This window comes from Micromesistius poutassou (genome assembly GCF_964030765.1).
Source record: "Micromesistius poutassou genome assembly, chromosome: 23".
NCBI lineage: Eukaryota > Metazoa > Chordata > Actinopteri > Gadiformes > Gadidae > Micromesistius > Micromesistius poutassou.
The window spans coordinates 9,750,970-9,774,311 of NC_140293.1; positions in this window are offsets into that span (position 1 = coordinate 9,750,970).

A 23,342-nucleotide genomic window follows, 5' to 3' on the forward strand; every position below is an offset into this window, starting at 1 on the left:
CCTCCGTGACTAATTGAAAATAGCCGGCGGCAGACGGTACAATTTGCCTTGGACACGTCGTCCCTTATGCTCTCTAGCCACACATATTCCTTTTCCCACTCAGCTCTGTACTTTGTTTTTCTTTTTTGTTTTTTCTTTGGTGGAGGAGGAGGAAGGTTGTTGTTGTTGACGTCCTCACTTTCTGACTTTGAGGTTTCTTGCCTAGCAGCATCCATTTTTTTGTATACGGTAGACGGCGCTGAAATGGTTGCTAAGATACGATACTTCATAGTGATTGGCTCTGCTGCTGCACGCATGAAGAGTACTGACCAATGAGCGAGCCCAGCGCGTTTCCAGACACCAGGTACAGTGTCTTGCTTCTTATTGCTTGTGTGTGTGGCCGTGGGAGGTGCGCACGCAGTCCGCAAGTGAGCGAGTGACTGAGAATCACCATAACGAGCTGTCATTCTTCCACGACCCCAAAATACGGAACAAAGTGCGTCCCGTATCAGTTCATTACGGGACAGATCTTTTAGTTGCCAAATACGGAACGATCCCGTATTTTACGGGACGGTTGGCAACCCTAGTGTTGCTTTACGAATACTATAGCATATCGGTTTATCAAAATTGTTAAGTGTGTGCGTGTGTGTTGTCATGTAGGCTATAGACTGATTGTCTTGGCTTGCATCGATGAAATATTGTAATGTTATAGGCCTACTGCATATTGAGGAATGTAGATGGTATTAAGCAACAATTGGGAGATGGGACACACAAATATTGACGGGTATTTCACACACTGGGTAAAAGCTAAGAAATAGACACTAGGCAAAGATGTTGTTACTGGAGCTAGTAGGCTACCATCAAAACGTGGGTTAACTAATCGGAAATGTGTTTACAACGTTGGGGGGAGATTTAATAGAGGATTATCTAGGGGGAATTTCACAGGTGGGACTGGCAAGTTAGCCCATAGCTAGCATTATGCCTTCTATTTCTAGATCGTACCGATATGTATCTGAACTAACAACATAATCACTGTCACTAGATATAAAGAAAACCTTGACTTTCACTCGCTGCTATTCACTGACAGTAAAAAAAAGTGTTATTGTGTGTAGTGGTGGATTTCATGATTTGTTTGAATGAATCAGTTCGTGTCGGTCAGTTCGCCAAGAGGAGTCGTTCATTCGTTCGTTCGTTCGTTCGCATTTCCGGTAGCGGTGAATCATGATTCTCAGTCACTGAGTCGGTCAGATTCGGCTCCTCCCTCGTTCTCATTCTCAAACGAATCACGATCGTGCAATGGTGCAAATGGTCATCAATCAACACAACATTAACTAAGTTCATTTTAGCTGAGGAGTACTCATAGAGACTTCACCCAAATGTCTGGGTTACATTCATTATAATTAGTATAAACCCCAAGGAATCTTCATTTCATCCTTATAGCTGCATAGTGATGATATCATTATTATACTATCCAACACTTTTTACATACATTTTTCATTAAAATACCTTTTCCACTCACAGTTCAATTTGTTGCACCACAGGACATTCCGTTGCACCATTGGACAACAGAGTACTAGTATGCCCATGTCGTGTACAAAGTCAAATTTATTATTTTAAATTCAGTCAAATTTTTAGTACAACACAGGTAAAATATTTTGTTCTGATAGCCATACTTTCACATAACCATGAATGGAATTCATCTATAAAATAACTGTCAAATTCATTGAACAACCCATCAACACAACACAGTGAAACATCCTGTGCTCCTTTAAAATAATTCATTGTGAATTGATTCGTTATTTCCTGAACTGTGCTTTGATAGCCATACTTTCACATAACCATAAATTGAATTAATCTATAAAATAACTGAGTAAAATTCATTGAACAACCAATCAACATAACACAGTGAAACATCCTGTTCTTTAAAACAATTCATTGTGAATTCATTTGTTATTTCATGAACTGTGCTGTACACCATGCAATACAAGCAAAATAACAACACAAAAGCAATACAAAAAAAGTACAACACAAGTTAAAAACATTCTGATAGCCATACTTTCACATAACCATAAATGGAATTAATCAAGAAAATAACTGGGTAAAATTAATTGAACAACCCATCAAGACAACACAGCAAAACATGTGAATTGATTCATTATGAACTGTGCTGTACAACATACTATGAAACATACCATGAAATACAAGCAAAATAAAAAGCTGTAGTGTAGCAGAAACTCATTCCCTTTTCACACCTCATTGAAAAGCAGCCAGTCGTACTTGGCAAGTTGTGCGGCCCGCTGGTAGGGCTCTGGCTCAGAGATGACAGAAACAAGTTTGTCCTTGCTGTACAAAATACAGTCTTGTTTAGCAGGCCACTTGAATATGTTTTTGTTGCTTACTTGCTCCATGCAATTCACTGCAAAGTGCTCCTCATTTATTTGGGTGATTTGGCCCACAAATGGCTTATTCTCATACCTCACTATGACAAATTTCCCCACAGTGTACTCTTCCCCTTGCTCCAGTTCCTTTCCGCTATTGTGACTTTCAGGACTCCTGGGCTGGCCTTCAAAAGACTCAGAGGAGCCGCTTTCCTCTGCTCGATTGTCTGGCCTCATATTTTTAGGGAAGAAGCAGCTGCACATTTATGGGAAGTGGCAGAAACAGCTGAGAGCCCTGTAGAAAATCTCTCCTGGTGAGAATGACAGGATCTGGTGCGTGGTAAGTATGCCTGGGACTTTTGGAACAGACGGTGGCAACATCTCATCAAACACTTGTATGTCTGCCTCATTGATCCATTTTAATTGGATGTTGGGGACCTCTTTTTGGATCAGGAATTCATAAAGGTCCTTTGGGCTTTGTATGTCCTGCCCTCCATGGACATGGTTGTCGTCCATTCGCTTGACTGCACCCCCAACCCCATCCGGTGCGCCTTTTCCATAACAGTTGGCCTTGTTCCTGTACTGAGTTACTGGACCATCACTCAGTACGTGCATAGTGTCAATCTGGTGGCCAGACTTTTTCATAATGTCCTGGGCCGCTGGTTTCAGATGGGCCCACACAGCACGCTCACTGTGGCTGACTGAATCCGAGATAGTGGCGTAGGACTGTGACCCTGTGCATGTGTACGCCACAACAGTGTGGATAGAAGCCTGCTGCCTGTTCCCTCCAAAACGAAATGACTGAATTTCTGTATTCAATTTACAGGCGTAATTTTCAGAAAAGTCCACGTGCAGGACCATTTCATTCTCTTTCAGGTGTTCCTTCAGATGCCTGAACTTCTTGGCCTGATGAAGCCAGTTGAACTGGTGGATGGCAATACCTTCCAACTTTTTCTGGAACTTTTCAACCAGTTCTCCTACTGTACCATTCTCAGTCTTCTTCACCCAGTTTTTATGTTTTTTCTCCGACCACCACCTCCCATCTGGCCCGATCATCTGGGTTGTGTGTGGCAAGCTGGACTTCATCAAAGCAGCACTCAGTGCATGTGCGCTCCATGCATTTCAAGTTCTCAGTATTACAGGTTATGCTGGAAAGAAGATCTGTTAGGCTTTTTGATGGTAGGATACCACGCTGTGACAACGCATCAATAAGTAGATGCAGGTTCTCGTGTTGGTAGCAGGCGCATGTATTGCGGTCATTTTATTTGGCTTCTGTTACATAAAATGGCCTGTAGCGTACAAACTGTCTGTAAGACAGTCGAAGGTGTGGTCCAGCAGTCTGGAGGTATCGATTTTGCAAGTACTCTCCTCTGCATTTTTTCTTTCCTTCCAATGGTGTCTTTCTTCCCTGGAAGAAGCCTGCTGTTCTCATCCCTTAATAAGAAGGACTCCACTTGTTTCTTATTTTCTTGGGCAGTGTTTCCTCGCTTTGTTTGTTTTGCTTGTGTTTTTTTGTCAGCATGTTTTCCATATTCCGTCTTTGCACGAGGCGTTGATTCTTTCGTCTAAACTTATCTGCTCTTCTTTTTTCAGCCTCAAGTTTCTTCATTAATTTCTCATTTTGTTTTCTTAGTTTCCGTAGTACTTTGGTCATTGAAGATTTTCTTCTTTTTTGGGGTGGATTTTGGTCCCGCGGGGAATACTCTGGTGTGCTACACAAAGCGGGTACTGGGGCTTCATTGATCACTTCATGCAGAACCGGCCTTGCCACTGGGGCTCCATTGATAACTGGCCTTGCCACTGGGGGGGTCATTGATCTCTTCGAATGGCTGGTCATGATCCTGAGGTGATTGTGGCGTAAGATCAAGGACGGCAGTAGTGGCTTTTTCCCTTGCATCCATCCATCTCCGCTTTGACTCTCCATTTCTCTCGTAACTTCTTCTGTGTTGCTGGCGACACAGACTTCACGCTTAGCTGAACAATTTTCCCGCATGCTTTCTTCTTCTGATATCTGTGGAGAAAATTATAAAACCAACCATGAATGTTGTGATATGATGGTGCATTAATAATGTCATGAAATGTTTTAATTCTTAGTAGGGCTGCTCGATTTTGGAAAAAATGAGAATCACAATTTTTTTGGTCAAGATTTAAATCACGATTCTTCAAACGATTCTTTTTGAGTTTGAAAATAAAATAGATTTATTCGCCATTTCGTCAAAAAAAACTCACTGTAACAGAGTTTTCAAATTGGAAATAATGTTCAAATAAATATATATTCAGCTGTTCTGTAATTTCTATAAAACTTTCAATGAATAAAATAAATATACTAGAAAATCAAATAAGACAGAACAACAAATAAACTTAAATTAACTTTCTCGTGTTTAGTGCACTGACACATTTTTAATGTAACGTTTTTTGTAAACGACACTCAACAAATTGCATTCTGTAAATTGATCCAGTAATGGATTAAGGCTGGAAGGACTGGCCTGGCCCATCATACTCAGAACTCACTGAAATGAACTTGTCTTGAACTTCAGAATCATTAAATAATAATAATAATAATAATAATTTTTAATTTTTCAAAAGAATCATTCCAACTCGATTTTATTAATTTGGAGATTGTTTGACCCAAGAAATCGTGATCAAAATTTGATTAATTGCACAGCCCTAATTCTTAGACTAAAATAACTTCTGGTAACTTGTCAAATTTACTTTCTGCGTCTCTCTCTCAGGAAGTTCTCTTTCCTCTCTTCATCTTCATTCAGCCTCTCCCTAAACTTCCTGGACCTTTCCTTGGTGGTCATCTCAGCCTCTCACTTTCAACATGGAAATCAAACTAGCTTTAACAAAACAGGGAAGGAAGGTTTGAGTTGTGTTGTCCTCAAATTCTGAGGTTAAGAGAAAATGCAAAAAAGCTATGTTGGGGGGAGGTAGGTAAGGAAGGAGGGGGAGAGAGGTTGGGGGAAGGGGGGGTTGGGGAAGTTGAAGATGGAGGGGGGAGGGAGGTTGGGGGTGAGGAAGAAGGAGAAGATTTGACGGGCCATCCAAATGCGGCCATCCATTAACCTCCATTAATTTTTTAGACTCTGATTATATCTCTTTTGCATATTTAAACGAATTTTTCAATAAAACTTGTAATACAAAAAATGTTTGTTTACATGTTTGCTTTCACTATGTTAAGTTTCATTATGATAGGAGTAAAGGAAAAAAATAAGTGAAACTGACTTCATGTTGTACTATAGGACATTGCGTTGCACCAGTGGACATTTTCAAAATCAATGCTAGTTTGCAGCCTAGCTTTATGAGAGACATTCTTCATCCTGAGTAACAGTGTTAAGGTTTACATTATTTTCAATGATCAATCAATGTAAATTAATAAAAATATTCAGATCAATACTTAAATTGCGTTGTACCAAAGGACTACCTTAAGACGACCAGTTCCAACACTGCACGGAAATAGTAATATTATGAAAATATTTGAGACAGAACTGACCTTGTGTGCAGTCCATGTGCTTCAGTGATGTCTTCTGTCCTTCCTGATTCTGGAAGGACCCCTCTCAGTAATAAGGGTGGTCACATTAATGCCTGTTTTATATCTACATAATGGCGTTGCTCCAGGAGGACACCAGTTTTGCGGACAAAATGTAATGTGTCATAATAACTCTACATAGGGACCTTAACACTTATAACCTCTAGATTCATTAAGTAAACACTCGTATGACATGCATTCAAGTATTTTAATGTATTTAGATTTGTTTTAAGATAAGTAATGCTACCCAGGACAGTTGCACCGGTGGACCAATGTCATGTTCAAAACAGAATATTTGCATAGTTGAAGAACGATTGTCATTGTTTGCAGATGGATTAGATGTAGAAGAATGAACTGCATATTAAAAAATGAATTTTAATGAAATATTATCAAATTTTAGTTATATTTGTCACTGGGGACACAAAAATTGAGCGTCACGTCAACCACCCACTTACAGAAAGGGCTGTATTGTCTGAACTTGAGTGCATCTGCAGGGGGCTGTCGATATTCAAAATGACCGTATCACCGTCATAAATTTCCAGGATGGAACTTTCTCGGCTAACCGACATCACCTCAGCATCAAAATCTGCATTTGGAATTAGAATCAGATTACTTCATTGTCCCATAAATGGGGAATTTATCTTGGGCTGGCAGTGCCTGAATGCCTATTTCCACTTTGTTCTGTCAACCCAAGATGTGCATCCAATCAAATTAGGAGTTTTTAAGTCTGGTCACTAATCTATACTGATGTCCTACTTATTAGGAGTACATACCTTCAGGTGTACTGTCAAGGGAGAGTACGTAAACACGACCAAGATCACGGTTGGAGACTACCACTGTAGCGTATTTCAGCATTGTAGCATATTCTAGCATGCATCAGGCCAAATTGTAGCGTATTCTAGCTCGATCAGGCCAGATATGTCCTTGGCGACTAGGGAGGCATCCGTTCATGTGTAGAGCCATTCCTACATGTATCAATTCTTGAGATATTAGCAGGCCAGGTGTCTGAGAAGCCCAGAGACCAAGGCCACAAAAACAAGCGTAATACCTACACATAGCCACGAGAGGTCAGGATCAAGCCCGAAACCAAGTTGTAATACCTACACATAGCCACAAGGGACCAGCACCAAGTACACATACGGGTATCCAAGAGGGAGCTTAGCACCATGCTTAGCTAATCAGAGCGCATTACGGAGGCCACGCCCACCCATTCATAAAGTCATTTGTATTACATCCTCAAATAAACCATCTATTCGTTCATCTGATCCAACCTGTCAAGTTGCCTTGATTTCCACTACAATAATTAATACTACCCACTGATATTCTTATTTGTCTTTAAGTTTTGCATGGTAGTGATGTGAGGATAGCGTCTTTAAATGTGAATGGTTTAAATAATCCAATTAAAAGAAAAAAAGTAACCAAAATGAAGAGGGAAAACATCCACGTGATATATTTACAAGAGACCTTTAATAGTACATATAAGAAGGGCCCCAAAAGAGGAGTTGCCATATTAATCTCTCACTATGTGAACTTTGAATTCATTAAAGGGTTAGGGTTAGTAAGGGACAAAGAGGGGAGATATGTTATCGTAAAGATAGCAGACAGACCACAGACCTTGAAGAGAGACAACAGCCTGCCCGACACCATCTACACCATGCCTCCCCCCTTTGCTGATGCTGGCTTGGCGAGGAACGGCCACCCCCCTCCTCTGCACTCCCCCATCGACGATGACCTCCAGCACTCACCCATCGATGATGACCTCCAGCTGTCCCCCATTGATGATGACCACCAGCCTCATCTCTCCCATAGCCACAACGACAACTCCAGTTCCACTGTCTACTCCCTTTATGATTTTCTAGATGAATTTAAGAAACTGAGAAATGTTGGCATCAAACTTGCATCTGCGTCAATGATAGCATCCCCATGGCATCCCCAGCCCCCCCCTCCCTGTACTGATAGTAGTCCTGATTATTACTGAGACAAAAAAGGGTTCAGCCGTAGACACAGCACAAAGGAAGTTTTGCATAATCTGTTGAACCCAAGGTTGCCTACATCAAAACATGGCAACTTTTGCATTCCTGCTGTAATCACTAAGAGAGTAAACAAAGGGAAACTTAGACGCACTGCTAACCTCTCAAATCTCATACCTATTCCCTCCAAACCAAAATCAACCTTAAAGCCTATCAATAACACCATCAGGATGGGTCTACTTAATGTTAGGTCTCTTAATAACAAATCTTTTTTAGTTAATGATTTTATTACCACTTCTCAACTGGATTTTATGTTTTTAACTGAAACATGGCTAGAACAAAATAACAGTGCAACCGTTCTGATAGAGACAGCTCCTCCCAACTATAACTTTTTTGATGTATGTAGATCTGGAAAAAGAGGTGGAGGGGTTGCTGCTATATTTAAAAATGTATTTCAGGGGAAACAGATGCTATTTGGTGATTTTCCATCATTCGAATACCTTTGTGCTGTATTGAAATGTTCCCCCAGAGTTCTCCTATTAATTATTTACAGGCCACCCACATACGCTGCAAATTTCTTCGATGACTTTAGAGAATTATTGTCTAGCATCTCCACAGACTTTGACTGTCTAGTTATAACTGGTGACTTCAATTTTCATACTGATGATTTTAATGATAAGTGTGCAAAAAAACTTTTTACCATTTTGGACACATTTGAAATGTCTCAACATGTGAAAGAGGCTACTCATTGTAAGGGGCACACTCTAGACCTGGTTATCACAAAGGGTCTCAATGTTTCAGATCTCTCTGTGACTGATCCTTCACTGTCTGACCATTTCTGTGTTTTCTTTAATATATCTTTTATTCCGACATACAGACAAAATCAAATACTGTCAAAAAATGGTATATCAATGAACATTCTAATGTACTTTTTAAAAAGGCCATCTCCTTGCTACCACCTCTCAACCCATGTTCTGCTGATGATCTTTTAGAAAACTTTAATTTCAAAATTTTGAAAGTCATAGATGTCATTGCACCTTATAAGGTTAAAACGATTTCTGGAAAGCAAAAGGCACCTTGGAGAAAAGCTGCTTTTGTAACAGCCCAGAAAAAAGAATGCAGGAAGGCTGAACGCATATGGCGTAAAACAAAACTTCATATTCACCATGACATCTATAAAGAGAGCCTCCGTGCTTACAATTTAGACTTAAAAAGTGCTAGAGAAACATTTTTCTCCAATATCATTAAAACCAATACTAATAATGCCAAAACCCTATTTGCAACTGTTGACAGACTGACCAAGCCCCCAACACAAATTTCACCTGACCTTCATTCCACTCAGAAATGCAATGAGTTTGCAGCATTTTATACTGATAAAATTGAAGGCATTAGACGCGCCATCAATGTCTCCACTTTAAACAAAAATGCTGGACTACCACCATATTCAGGCAAAAGTAACGTGGCAATGACATGCTTTAATGTCACAGACTCTAAAACTCTTGTGGAAACTGTGACACAACTGAAGCCATCCACCTGTTGCCTTGATACTTTACCTACCAACCACTTTAAGAATGTCTTTGACTGCCTAGCAATAGACATATTGCAAATAGTTAACAACTCTCTCCAATCAGGCACTTTCCCAAAAGCCTTAAAAACTGCAGTTATCAAACCCCTTTTAAAAAAGCGGAGCCTAGATGCCTCTATTATTAACAACTACAGACCAATATCAAATCTACCCTTCATAAGTAAAATCATTGAGAAAGTTTTCCTCCAGCAACTTAGTGACTTCCTGGCATCAACTGGTTGCTATGACACCTTCCAATCCGGATTTCGACCCCTTCACAGCACTGAGACCGCCCTTATTAAAGTTGTAAACGACATCCGTCTTAACACAGACTCTGGCAAAATCTCAATACTAATGCTACTAGACCTCAGTGCTGCATTCAACACTGTAGACCATACAATACTTTTGGACAGATTAGAAAACTGGGTGGGGCTTTCAGGCACAGTTTTAAATTGGTTTAGGTCCTACCTACAAAATAGGAACTACTTTGTTTCCATTGGCGACTTTGTTTCAGAATCAACAAACGTGACATGTGGAGTCCCACAAGGTTCGATCTTAGGACCCTCTCTATTCAACATCTACATGCTCCCACTAGGGCAAATCATGCAAAATAACAATATTGACCATCACTGCTATGCTGATGACACGCAAATCTATGTATCTCTATCACCAAATGACTATCAGCCCATAGATCTGTTGTGCCAGTGCATTGAGCAAGTCAAAGACTGGATGTGCCAAAATTTCCTTCAACTAAATGAGGACAAAACCGAGATAATTGTATTTGGTGCTAAAACCGAAAGGCTTAAAGTTACCCAACACCTTCACTCTCTGTCCCTGAAAACCTCAATCAAAGCCAGAAATCTAGGGGTTATCATGGATTCAGATTTACATTTCGACAGTCACATCAAATCAGTTACAAAATCTGCATATTATCACCTTAAAAACGTAGCAAAACTTAGAGGGCTCATGTCTACCGAAGACTTACAAACACTTGTACATGCCTTTATCACTAGCAAGCTTGATTACTGCAATGGTCTCCTTACAGGTCTCCCAAAAAAAACTCTAAGGCAACTACAGCTTGTTCAGAATGCTGCTGCTAGAGTTCTAACAAAGACCAAAAAATGTGAACATATTACACCAATTCTTAAATCATTACATTGGCTCCCTGTATGTCAGAGAATTTATTTTAAAATCATGTTGCTAACCTATAAATCCCTACATGGTTTAGGGCCAAAATATTTAACTGATATGCTTCCACTACATAAGTCTTCGAGACCACTAAGATCCTCTGAGACCAATCTGTTAATTATCCCCAGAGTCAACACGAAACATGGGGAAGCAGGATTTAGTTACTATGCAACAAATAGCTGGAATAAACTCCCTGAGGATTTAAGACTTGCCCCAACTCTGACAGCTTTTAAAACAAGACTGAAGACTTTCATGTTTGCTTTAGCTTTCTGCTAAATCTTAAATCTACAATGCTTCTATTTTTTTATTTTATTAGTAACTTTGCCTTTATTTTCTCACTTTCTAAAATGCATTTTTATTAACTCTGCCTTTCTAAAATGTTTTTTTTAACTTTGCCTTTATTTTCTATCTATTTTACTTTTTACTTATCTATTATTTTATTTTATTGTATGACAATGGTTATATGTGAAGCACTTTGAGTCTGCCTTGTGTATGAAAAGTGCTATATAAATAAAGTTGCCTTGCCTTGCCTAAAGGTTACTTTAGTTAATGTCTATGTGCCACCCGGTAGTGATAAAACTTTTCTGAAATCAGTGTTTGAAATTATAGTTTTGGAAAATGAAGGGACCCTGATTTGTGCAGGGGACTTTAATATGATCTTGAATCCTAAACTTGATACAACCAATGCTAAAAGGAATAAGACCCAATTATCAAAACTTGTCAATATCTCACTCATTGAACTGGGGATGTTTGATGTGTGGAGGGAACTCCACCCCTTAGAGAAGGACTACATGCATTATTCTGCTCCTCATTCCGTTTACTCTCGAATAGATTACTTTTTTATGAATACAGCAGACAGACATAGAATACAAGATTGTAATATCGGGATAGCTGATCTGTCTTCAATGATCTTAACATCAAGTTGGAGGCAAAGAATAAAATTTCACTCTGGAAATTAAATGTAGGTATGTTAAATAATTGGGAAACAAAAGAGGAAATTAAAAAATAAATTAAAAGTTGCATAGAAGAAAATATAGACAGCCCTGTTGATGATACCGTTCTCTGGGATACAGTTAAAGCAGTTATGAGAGGGAGATTGTTATAAGGGCAGCATACCAAAAGAAAATAAGAGAGAAAGAATATAAAAATTTGGTTAATCATAAAAACCATGAGGATGGAGCCCTTCTACATCAAATAAACACTATAAGAAGACAGATAGACGACTCTTTAAATGATGAGATTGAGAAAAAACTGAGATTTACTAAACAAAGATATTATGAATCGGGCCCTAAAGCGGCAAAGTATTTAGCTTGACGCCCTTAGGTGCAGCAAGCTGCTAATACGATACACAAGATTAGAGACCCCTTAACAAAATCAATTTTCAATTCCACTGAATTGCAAATACATTTTGGCACCCAATTTCAAGCAAATTCATTCTCTAATTTTAAAGTTGTCTGTTTTAATGCAACCATGAATCATCAAACTCTGAGAATGAGAAAGTAGAAGACAAGAAATAATAAACCTAGAAACAATTTCCAGCTGAATGTGTCAGAAGGTGTGCTGATCCACATCATCAGCTGGAGGGCAGGGGCCGGCTCATAGGTGCCTCATTAATAGCTTCTCTCATCATCGTGCATGTAGTTTGAGTTTGTGTATCCCCGCTTATTATTGTTGTAAGCCTGGTTCCGAACGTAGGGGTTGGTCGTCGCTCGGTTCTGCTCATAGGGGTCCTGGTTCCGAACGTAGGGGTTGGTCGTAGCTCGGTTCTGCTCATAGGGGTCCTGGTTTTGAACGTAGGGGTTGGTCGTCGCTCGGTTCTGCTCATAGGGGTCCTGGTTCCGAACGTAGGGGTTGGTCGTAGCTCGGTTCTGCTCATAGGGGTCTCGGTTCTGAACGTAGGGGTTGGTTGTAAAAAAACATGGGTTACATATTTTAACAATTGCTTGGCCGTAGACTCTTCCACTCTGGCAGGTAAAACATTACATTTTCTAAAGTTAAGGTACATTTTGTACCCTGCCAGTATATCAGACCCCCAGACTCTCACCAAGAGCTGGTTCAATAAAGTCGCTTATCCAGCAACGACACACCCACATGCACCTGCTTACCGCTGCGTGGCCAGCCCTCGGACCGGCGTTAAGCCGGCCGTTATTGGGGGTCATCTCCATGTGGCCCCCTCCAAGTGGGTCCCTGATGGGTGTGGCCCTTGGGATCTTGGGAAACCCGTTGCTGGCGGTGACCGGCGTAGGTCCCTGGGGGTTTATTAGCGGCGCCTTGGCAAGGGAGTGGCTGTAGTATGTAGCTGCGTCCTCGTCCGCGCCTGACGTCTTCTTGCTGCTCTTCCTTGAAGGCCTGAAGACCACAGAGACACAAGCAAGGGCAAGCTTCAGGATCAGCACATCTGTCAAGGTCCTGGAGTTTGTGATGACTGGGTTTGGCACAAGCAGCTCATATTCATGCAGTCTTCTTTTTTGGGGGGGGGTTATCATTTTAAGAGTGTTGAAAGGAGAGCAGGGAGCGAGGGGGCAGTGGGGAGGAAGAGGTGGTAGAACGTACCTGCTTGACAACACGCCTACAACAATGGCAATGAGGAGGAGCAGACCTCCAAAGATAGACCCCACGATCACTAGCGCCAGTTTCCATGCTGAAACCAAACAAAGAAACCAAAGATGATCAAAAGATCTCAGAAGACCGTTTGCCTTCAATGAAGGGTAGTGTGATTGTTCCCATTCTTACAATCCATGTGAAAATAGAACATGTGATAATCCCTGAAAACAAAAGATAGATACACATGTTACCACTTTCAGTTGACAAACTGCTTACTCACATTCTTCACAGTTCAATCCAGATCGCCCAAAGTCACATCTGAAGAGAAGAATTTCAAAGGTCACCAGGCATCTGAGGTGGGCCAACCCTTAGCGTCTCAAAAGAGATGCTAGATTCAATTCTAAGGCGAAATACCAATTTAAATAATAAATCCAATATAAACATCGGCCTACAAGCCTTCAACATATTTACTTGAATGTTGTAAGCATATTATCAGAACATATGCCATATAATAACCTAAGAAATGTATGAGATATGTTTATTTTTATAGATATCCACTACTAATAAACATATATTATAACATTAGAATATTAGTATAACATATTTATGTTCATCTCATAGTGGATACTTACTTTTCACAAGTACTGTTTAAAACGGCCCTCTGTCCACTGGGACAAGCTGCAAGATCAACACAGGCCAACATTTAAGCATCAGATGCTCAAAATGTGTACATGTACTCATGCACCCCCCCCACACACACACACACACACACACACACACACACACACACACACACACACACACACACACACACACACACACACACACACACACACACAGTGAATCTCTAATAATCAGATCTTACCAAAGCATACTCTGTTGGTGAACTTAGAAGTGATATAACCAGGAAGACAAGGACAGCTGAAGAATCCGTTGTCTTGTGCGCAATTAGCAGACTTTTCATCACAGGGAAATCGCTCACACAACGATATAGCTGTCAAAGAGGTAGAAAATATACATTTCAAAATGTCAAACACTTTATGGACGTGTTCTACGTGACAAGGTGTTGGACTGAATTTACAGGATTAGAGATGGACGAATTAGACCGGCAAGAATCTTGTACTTGTGGCCATTTAAATGGTCCAGTGTGTGAAATTGAGAAGGCCACTAGAACTATGGTGACTGGCCTGTATTGTGTAAGGTGTCCTGTACTGGCCTGTATTGTTTAAGGTGGCTTTATCTGAAAAAGTGAGAGCCTACATTTAGTTATAGAAAAAGGAAACTACCTCAGAAAACTAACGTAATCCCCCTAATCCGCAAACTGCCTTTCGCTTCGACTATTTTAGCGTATGGGCTGTGTGTGTTGATGTGTAGAGCTCTCTGTGCAGTGGTTGATGTCCACGTCCAAGAGAAGGTTCAACTTCTCGGACACTTCTCGTAACGCCAAGTGTCCGAGTGTGCCGGTGTGTGGACTCGTGGATCAATCAATGTTCAAGACATCAATTGATTTGATGTCCACATCCGAGAGGGTTAAGCCCTATGTAAAGATATATGGTTTAACGCCACGGTGTGTGACTCATTTCATATACAACATCGCTCATTATAACGCTCCTACCCAAAGACAATTCTAAAGAATTATCACAAATAGGTCGTAGCCATGGGGATAACATGCCCCACTCCTTCCTACAACTCTTAAAAACAAGTTTTCTCTAGAGCCGTTTGTCCATTCTGGGCTCTTGTAGAACCATGGCGGTGCAACATGGCAGCCTCCATGGAAGAGGACCCCTCCCAACGTAGATATAAAGGCTCAAACAATGCCTCTTTTCTACCAACAGTACCAGCTCAACTCGCCACGACTTAGCGTGGCACGGCTTGGTTTGGTTCCAGGAACGTCGTGTTTCCATCTAAAGTACCTCTTCAACGTGGGCGGGTCGTCATAGCACGTGTGTGCGAAACTGCAGTTACGTTATCCACGCGACACATAAACAGACAGGGCTACACACATGAGCGTCTCCACCTCTGTCACAGTCCACGGCGCTGATCCTGCTATGTTCAAAAATCAATCACTATTGTTGACTGAACGCTGATGATAGTATTTAAAGATGTCGGGTGTCGGGTGTCAGGCTTGGACATCCAACCAAAACCAAACACTTCTCATTTTCATGGGATTATAAACCGATTAAAACATACTTATGAATTTTAAATTCCATTTCTGCCAAGTCACTTCCGATAGATGCCACTAAATTCTATACATTGGACCTAAAAAATGGACTAAAACATTATACAACGGCCAGTTTCTTTGAGATTGTTGTTTTTACAACAGGATTTCTCTGCTGTTTTTTGGATTCTACCTAGTTAAATCTACATAACTGAGTGGGCTATCGTGTTCTCATAATGTTGATGACACTATTCAAGGCCATAATACATGGTTATAAACTTTTTATAATATTTTATATTTTTAACTTTTTTAAATTTTATGATAGTAATTTTATGGTGGTAATAGAGCAGGGTTCCTTAACATAAAAGGTAGGTAAAGTTACTTTAAAGCAACCATCTTGCATCAAAAATAATTTCCTAAAAGCGATTTGAACATAATTTGAAGCAAAGAAATATGTATATATATCAAAAATCACACTTACTTTTGAATGAAGCGGCATTCAGTTGCTTAAGTGCATCGTACACTGTTTTTTTAACCATACTCTCTGTAGCCTTAGAATTGATTCGAAAGAGGTTTTCCACAGTTGCTGTCGTCGTGTCTTCTGTCCTCAGGGACCCTGTTTGTTTCCTAGGAAAAAGGATGGAAGAAAAGCGCTCATTCAGCATCTCATCGATTACTTCCCCGCATCTCTTCCCCACACAGGAAAATGACTGCAAAAACAACAAAAAACTAGTTGAGCATATTCAACAAACAGTGTTAAAGAAAACATGGATACAACAGCCATGTTTGCAAACTATGGGTCCCAGTGTCCAAACAGATCATTAAACCCTAATCCTAACCAATATAACTGACAGTGGAGTGCGTGTGGTTGAGGGCTGATTTAAGCAGCCTCACCTCTCCCGAGTCAGATTCGTAAGACTCCGGGGAGGGGTGAAGCTGCACACCTGTGGTACATAGAGGAATCAACGCACATGGGTTAGACCAGCCACCAGCACACACACTCAGGGAGAGCACTGACATGTCAGGGAACAACTGCTCTGCCTATAAACCATCCAAACACTACAATGAACTTGTGTCCTGGCGTCAGAGGAGCCCAGTAAAGCAGCTAGGTGACTTGAGGCAGGAGCTAATTGCTCCAGTGACAAATCTCTGACCACTTGGTGGGGTGGTTCTTCCAGATGGAAGGAGGAGGAGGTATGAAGGGGGAGTAGGACGATTTGTGCAAGCTCTCTAATGGGCATACGGTCATCATCCTACCACACAGACACGGACATCGGTTGTCTGGAAAAATAACACGTTGCTGTCAAAGCACTGCGTCTTCTCCTGCTTACCACCTTCTAAAGAGCTTTCCATCCTGTGCCTGCATACCGCCACCCAGCTCTAATGTGGGAGGAACCTCTGAGTTCTCTCGCCTTCTACTGCTACTGCAGAACTAGCGCACAAGCTCGCTTCATTTCACGCTGATACTAAACAAACAGTTAGGGTTAGACTTTCCATGAAGCCAAGTCATTCAATAGAACAAAGACACTCTGTCGACATTGTCAAGGTTGTTATAACGTCTAACAGTATAGTGAGCAAGCGCTATATAAGAGCACAAAAAGAAATAGCAATCACAGCCAGTACTATGGAACTTACTTGAACTCCACCACCGTACTCTTAAGGTATTCAGGATATTGAGGTATTTTGAAGATTTTCTTGAGCTGTAATTGGAAGCAAATAAACCCATAGTTGAATACGCTATCGTACCTACCCAGGCCTTTGTGTGCACCCAAAACAGTTTTTAGGTTGCTGGCTTCATCAATTATGTATTTGATCCACGTGTAAGGACCATAGAGCACTAACCAAATTATCTCACCTCAGTAATAACTCTTTCAGATTCAGTTTGGAAGAGTTGTGATGTTTTCATTGTCAGACTATCATTCCATGGCAGTGTCAGTTCAAGTTGGCCAGGGAACACCTTGGCTGTCAAAGAAATGGCGATTTAGCAGTTGAAACAGCTAATACTAAACACATACAGGTATATACACCGACATGTATGAGGAGAAAAGGGGTTGAATGTTGTTTGTACGGATACTGACCATCTGCACACCGCCCTTCAGTCTCATCGTAATTCATGCCCACCAAGCACAGGCAGGTGAAGGTTTCATCAAATAGTTTCTGGCAAGTACTCCCAGTACCGCAGGGATTCCCATTACATGGATCTGCAAGTTAAGAAGATCGATGGCCTTAACTTGGTGAATGACTTTGACAAATGATGGGTTAGGGGTGTGACGAGTCACTCAGCTCACCATTCCATACTATACACGATATTTGACTTGAGATTAGGTATTATTATAAACAGTGATACTTGATATTAGCTGCACTTAGTTTATTAATACAAAGGAAGTAGCAATGATGACTATCTATAAGGTAAGTGATTTCACTGGGGCATCACTGGGCAGCAGAGAACCTGAAGGTAGAGAATGGCGAGCGGAGAGGAACAGCAATCTGGGAACATTCCAATACTGCGTGGAGAAATCAGCGAGTGTCCTACACGTTATACTAGCAGGTAAAACACGTTGAGCTGTCTACTGCGACACCATCCCAATGTAAGGGGAGTGGAGCCAGCGGGGGCTACACCTACACAACAACTAAGTTATGGACCCTCTCTTAAGCCTTCAACCAACATTATCCAACCAACCCAGATACAAGGAAATCACAAGGCTTTGGCGTGTAAACAGCATTCACAGCCATGTTGTTGAAGGTAAAGATGGTTGCATTTTATTGTCTTACCCAAGTACAAAAGCTGGTGACAACCAATGGCGCAGGGGTGGTGGTGACAAATCACAGCCACAGGGTGGTGGTGGTAACAACCACAGGGGTGATACTGACAACCACAGGCCCAGGGGTGGTGGTGACAACCACAGGGGTGATACTGACAACCACAGGCCCAGGGGTGATACTGACAACCACAGGGGTGGTTCTGACAACCACAGGGGTGATACTGACAACCACAGGCCCAGGTGTGGTGGTGACAACCACAGGTTTGGTGGTGACAACCACAGGGGTGGAACTGACAACCACAGGTGCAGGGGTGGTGGTGACATCAACACGGGTGGTGGTGACATCAACACGGGTGGTGGTGACATCAACAGGGGTGGAGGTGACAACCACAGGGGTGGTGGTGACCACCAAACTCGGAGGGGTGGTGGTGACAACCACAGGTGCAGGGTTGGAGTTGACAACCCCAGGTGCTGTGGTCCCCAAGTCCTGAGTCCTAAAGTTGCTTTAACGGGTAACTGACCCTCGCCATTGTCAATTGTTGCTCTCCATTGTGATAGAATTCTCAGCATTTAAGGTCAAACTTTTACATGTATTGGTTCAGGTTGTAGTTAAGTGTATTGGACCAACAAAAATGAGCACTATAAAATAATAATAATAAATTAGGGACCGAGCAGGAACTGCAAGGTCCCTATTGTTTTTGCTATGTTTATTATTATTTTCCACGTCTTCGACTGGATTTTTCCCCACCTGAACATATACGAAAACTCATTTTTATTTGGCACATTTGTGAGGACTGGTTTAAAATTTGATATTCTATGCGTCAAATTCAGGTTGGCCCAAAGGTGGCGCTATACCAACTGTTCAAAAGTGCAAACTTTGCACAAGCGTATCTCGTCACCGGTTTGACCTACACTCATGAAACTTTGGTCACACATGCAAATCCTCATGATGAACCTTCCGGTAGCTAGATTTTCCGCCATTCTGAATTTTGTTAAAAACAGTAAATTGCCTAAGGATCCCAGGTTTTTTGACTTTTACAAAAATCATTTGGCACATATCATCTATAGCCCATTATCTTCAATCTGACCTAAGGATTAGTCTGTGCAATAAAGTTTAAAGCACCCATGAGCCATTGAGTTCTAAAGGGGGTGTGGTTTAAAACACCAAAAAAGTTAATTGCTAATATCAACATCAAGTTGGACTCCTATGATGTTGACCCCAATACAAAAGTTGTTCAGAATCAAATTCTGAACAAGATAAAGTCAACATATTTTCAAATGGGGCGTGGCATAGAAATGGGCGTGGCCTGTCACTAAAATCGCCACAGTTCATAGACGCAATGTTTGATTTCAGCGGGACAGACTTAGTGGCCGTTGGGGACCAAAGTTCCAACTGCTCAAGTAAAATTAAGTCGATTGGCAAAACAACATGGCCGCCACAGGCTCTGGTGTCAGGGTAAATCACTCTGCGGAGACCGTAATAGTTATGAATATGAAATTCACAGGACACGTGTAGACTGGTGCCTGTAGCTCACATACCAAAAATCGTGTTTCTCATGTTTGTAGCGCCCTCTACAGGATCTTTAAAAAGCAGCCCCTGCACCACGTTTCACCAATATGTATGAAACTCGGTAGGCAAGTATAACGTCCTGACCTACAGAAAAGCCTCTTGGACCCATGCCCCAAACCCCACAGGAAGTCGGCTATTTTAATTTTTAATTTTCACTCTGCGGCCATTTTGACTTTTTTGCCTTGTATTTGAACAAACTCTTCCTAGGGAATTTATCGGATCTGCTTCAAAATTGGACAGTACCCTTGAATAATGTTGCTGAATGAACACCATTCTATTTGTGACTGTACGTTGAAGGGCGTGTCCATGGCGTGCCGTCAAAGTTGGCCATTTTGGGTCTTTTTTGCCTTGTATTTGAATGAACTCCTCCTAGGGAATTTATCAGATCTGCTTCAAACTTGGTCAGTACACTTGAATAATGTTGCTGAATGAACGCTGTGCTATTTGTGACTGTACGTTGAAGGGCGTGTCTGTGGCGTGCCGTCAAAGTTGGCTATTTTGAATTCCGTGGTCTTGTATTTGAACAAACAAACTCCTAGGGAATTTATCAGATCTGCTTCAAAATTGCTCATGACGGTCTCCCTCAGCTTCTGGCGATGAGGGCTTGGGAGTGGGGTGATGTGAAAATTTCACGTCGTGGTCCGCACAAGTACGTGACGCGGCCACGGCCCGAGTTGCGTGGACCTCGGTCGCTCCAAGGCTGCTCGTTAATATTTAAGGTTTGTTTTTCCCATGATATGTTAAGTAGGTTTATAAATACCTTCCAGTGTTTAAAAATGGACGAATAGAAGAGATGTGCATTACTTAGTTTGTGTACTACTTATCTTATATTCATAGAGCACAAATATTAAAGAAGTTACCAGAGGTGGCGGTGGGGCCATCTGTAGGAGTGGCGGTGGGGCCATCCGTAGGAGTGGCGGTGGGGACATCCGTAGGAGTGGCGGTGGGGCCATCTGTAGGAGTGGCGGTGGGGCCATCTGTAGGAGTGGCGGTGGGGCCATCTGTAGGAGTGGGGCCATCTGTAGGAGTGGCGGTGGGGCCATCTGTAGGAGTGGCGGTGGGGCCTTCAGTAGGAGTGGCGGTGGGGCCATCTGTAGGACTGGCGGTGGGGCCATCTGTAGGAGTGGGGCCATCTGTAGGAGTGGGGCCATCTGTAGGAGTGGCGGTGGGGCCATCCGTAGGAGTGGCGGTGGGGCCATCTGTAGGAGTGGCGGTGGGGCCATCTGTAGGAGTGGCGGTGGGGCCATCTGTAGGAGTGGCGGTGGGGACATCTGTAGGAGTGGCGGTGGGGCCATCTGTAGGAGTGGCGGTGGGGCCTTCAGTAGGAGTGGCGGTGGGGACATCCGTAGGAGTGGCGGTGGGGACATCCGTAGGAGTGGCGGTGGGGCCATCTGTAGGAGTGGCGGTGGGGCCATCTGTAGGAGTGGGGCCATCTGTAGGAGTGGCGGTGGGGCCATCTGTAGGAGTGGCGGTGGGGCCTTCAGTAGGAGTGGCGGTGGGGCCATCTGTAGGACTGGCGGTGGGGCCATCTGTAGGAGTGGGGCCATCTGTAGGAGTGGGGCCATCTGTAGGAGTGGCGGTGGGGCCATCTGTAGGAGTGGCGGTGGGGCCTTCAGTAGGAGTGGCGGTGGGGCCATCCGTAGGAGTGGCGGTGGGGCCATCCGTAGGAGTGGCGGTGGGGCCATCCGTAGGAGTGGCGGTGGGGCCATCCGTAGGAGTGGCGGTGGGGCCATCTGTAGGAGTGGCGGTGGGGACATCTGTAGGAGTGGCGGTGGGGACATCCGTAGGAGTGGCGGTGGGGACATCTGTAGGAGTGGCGGTGGGGACATCTGTAGGAGTGGCGGTGGGGCCATCTGTAGGAGTGGCGGTGGGGCCTTCAGTAGGAGTGGCGGTGGGGACATCCGTAGGAGTGGCGGTGGGGACATCCGTAGGAGTGGCGGTGGGGACATCCGTAGGAGTGGCGGTGGGGACATCTGTAGGAGTGGCGGTGGGGACATCTGTAGGAGTGGCGGTGGGGCCATCTGTAGGAGTGGCGGTGGGGCCATCCGTAGGAGTGGCGGTGGGGACATCCGTAGGAGTGGCGGTGGGGCCATCCGTAGGAGTGGCGGTGGGGCCATCCGTAGGAGTGGCGGTGGGGACATCCGTAGGAGTGGCGGTGGGGCCTTCAGTAGGAGTGGTGGTGGGGCCATCTGTAGGAGTGGTGGTTTGGACATACAGTGAGGTGTCGGTGATGACATCTGAAGCCGCTATGATGGTGGTAAACTGATTTGCTAGAGCCCCAAAAAATCACAATTAAATAGGACGACCATACACGATTTTTCAATAACTACAATGGTCATAATCCTATGTCCCCAATAGCCTATAAGATAGCATGAAAACTGAAATGAAAGCTTTTCAATAGGCCTATTATGGATAAAGGCAGTTATTCAGTTATTCAACCTAAGAATAATCAGACTACCTAAACCTATAATCTTTCTTCATGATATAAAATTTTGACTACAGTTCAGTAGCATAATAAGTTTAGGCCTGCTACAGAAAAGTGCTGTTTCAACATGCAGCCGACCCTTCCCGTTATTCAAATTAATATCTGAACCAGAAATCAGTCAAATGTAAACGAGAGGCCTACGATAAATACATATTGACATCATTCCACGTTTACACATTGGCTACTGGATAATAAGACCTACTCGGCCGTTAAGAGAGGGTGAGAACAAAGACCTCACCTGTTTCGCACCTGGCTACCGCGAGCCAGAGCACAACGAAGAGCGCACACGTCTTAAATCTGCCCATTTTGGCCAGCACGAGCGCAGAGGAGCCAGGTGAGAACAGACGACGCTGAGCGAGCAGCACGAGCGCAGAGGAGCCAGGTGAGAACAGACGACGCTGAGCGAGCAGCACGAGCGCAGGGGAGCCAGGTGAGAACAGACAACGCTGAGCGAGCAGCAGTGAGAGGAAGACTCAGCAGGTGTCGTCCGCTGGAGGTTTTGATGACTCGCCGGTCGGCCAAAGGGCGGCCCAGGTGTGTGTTCAGGACACTCCCACTGGTGGGGCCACCACCTACAGGCATGTCATCAACCTGGCAACATTAGTTAGAGACATAACTCTTTAGACATACAGATTGACAAATTGTCGTTTAATCCAAAAACTATACGGTTAATACGTAAAGACATAGTTATGATGTTGATGTCTCTAAAGAGTGTTTAGGAATTTGTATAATCTCTGTAACCTTTGCACCTCGTTGCAAACCTGAACTTTGGTACACTAAAACACTAACAGCCCTCCAGCCAAGGTGTCATCCTGGGTGTCACTGGAACAATGAGTCAAGATGACAGAGAGAATACAAAAATATAGATTTTAAACAATCGTGTGTTCTTATAGTCCTTAGAACACAGATTGTTGTTTTTATAGCAATAAAAAAGAAAAAAGGAATAACTCTTTTAACCTAGAATGCATCAATCTGGTGCACATTGAGAGGAAAATTAAGAGCTGTGTGACTTGTACTATTGTACCATGCTAGATGTACTAGCATGTCTTGTACTATTTTCTTGAATAATTTGGAGACACTGGGTCACATAACATGGAAGCTATTGAAGAATAAGTTATTACTTTTATTATTATTATTTTTATACTTTTTATAAAATCCTCATCCTCATCCTCATGGTCATCCACTTATCCGGAATTATTATTTTCTTTTCAAAAC